We start from the raw sequence: 2106 nt of genomic DNA, 5'->3' as shown, positions 1-2106 counted from the left end.
GGCCCGCGTACCGCAAAAAAAAAAAAAAAAAAAAAAAAAAAAAAAATGTGGGAGATTTCAATGAAAACTCCTGATTCCTGACCTCTCCTGACATTCTTACCTCACATAATTGGCTGGAGGAGGGTAGTAAATGATGCTTCTTGAATCAGGACATGTGCTGTCCAGTTTGTCACGTTCTTTACCACCCCTGATTATAACTCCAACCCTCACCTCTCTTCCATGTCATCTCTGTGTCTCCTAAGGATATTTAAACTTGCAACTCCTGATATAAGAAATTTCTTGACCATGACAACCTTCACTAGTTTCTTGAGATGAACTACTCCTATCAGGTTCTCATAACTTCTTTCCTGTTCCTACTTCGAGGTTTTGACTATTGTGTACCCTTTCAGAGGAAGTATAGTATTAGGTTAATTCAGTCAATGTAGACAACAACCAAACCAGGTGGCTGTTTAATGACCTGGGTTGGCTTCTTCCTCGTTGAAATTAACACAGCAATTGACAAACTATTCCTTTGCTCATTGTTATAAAACTTCTATGGGCACAAAACACAAACTCTTAAGAATACACCAAATTGGTAGGTAGTCAATTTCTAATTATTTCTTGCTCAGATAAAGATGTCCTAATAAATCTCTCAGCAGCTTCCAATATGTTTATTTTCTACGTCAAAGGAAACAGATATGAAAATGAAATCCTGAGCTGGATGGGAGTTGAAGTAAATTATAGTAATTTTCTGTTCAAACAAATAATTATATTGTTTCAACAAATAACCATCATTTTCCTCAATTAAACCTTTTCTTTGCTTTTAGGATTCCAATGAAAACATATATTAATGGGTCAAATCTTAAAACTGATGGCCTGGGAAAATCCTTAAGTTCTAAATACCACCCTACCCCTTCCCTTCTCATTTTAAATTTTAGGAGTGTTCTCTTGGACATCTTTTTGTAATCAACTCAGTGTAAAAAGATCAGATTTCATAATGAAGATGAAGTTAAAAGATCTTCATAAAGATCTTTTAACTTTTTTTCAGAAAGTTTAATCCTGGTTATAGGTCAGATGAAGCACAAATGTCTGCTCTCTTTGATTCTCTTTAAGCTATAATTAAAGAAGTTGAGATTATGCTTTTTAAAATAAACCAGGGTATAGGTAATGACTTTTTCACCAGTAAAAACGCTCTTATAAAATTTATTAAACAAATCATGATTCCCCTAGATGAATAAGGAAAGTTATATTTCCCCCCAAATATTTTGACCTGTTCATATAAATTCACTTTTTAGTGCAATTTTATTCAAAATAAGTTGACTTTATAGTACTTTAACTATGAGACCTCAAACATTTTAAAAAGCCTTTGGAAATGTTGAAATCGGGTCAGAAGTCTGAATTGGGGCTGCAGTTATCCCCAAATAAATCCTTTTAGAAACCCAAATGAAAGCAAATGTTCTCTTCCATAAGCTATCTTTACTCCCCGCAGTTATTCTTTTTATAATTTCTTTACTATTTATCTGGCCTCCTGGGTTTTTTGTTTGTTTGTTGTCTTTGCTATTAAATGGACAAACTTAAAATTAGATGCTTGGGATCTGCCTGCAGTGTAAAATATACTGGAGGAAAAACTCTAACTTTTGGGGGTGATATATATATATATATATTTTTTTTTTTCTTTTTGTTTGGAAAGGGAGAAAAAGGATATTTGTTTGTTACTTTCCAATGACCATTTTTGCTAGGGAGTTGGATTTTTGTAATTTGTGGTTTTAGAGGCTAGAGTAGCACAAATTTAGAGAGACTACTCAATTAATTTCCCTGGGACTGAGATCAGACCATGCCTTTCTCCCCTACCCTTCCCCCAAATAAGGAGAGGCCTTAGTTTTTTAAGAAACCTCCATATTGTTCTCCATAGTGGCTGTATCAATTTGCATTCCCACCAACAGTGCAAGAGGGTTCCCTTTTCTCCACACCCTCTCCAGCATTTATTGTTTCTAGATTTTTTGATGATGGCCATTCTGACCAGTGTGAGATTACCATACGACCCCACAATCCCACTACTGGGCATATACCCTGAGAAAACCATAATTCAAAAAGAGTCATGTACCAAAATGTTCATTGCAGCTCTAT

Source organism: Physeter macrocephalus, chromosome 7, assembly GCF_002837175.3.
Source record: "Physeter macrocephalus isolate SW-GA chromosome 7, ASM283717v5, whole genome shotgun sequence".
In the NCBI taxonomy this organism is placed as follows: domain Eukaryota; kingdom Metazoa; phylum Chordata; class Mammalia; order Artiodactyla; family Physeteridae; genus Physeter; species Physeter macrocephalus.
Note: the sequence above shows the minus strand (reverse complement) of the source record.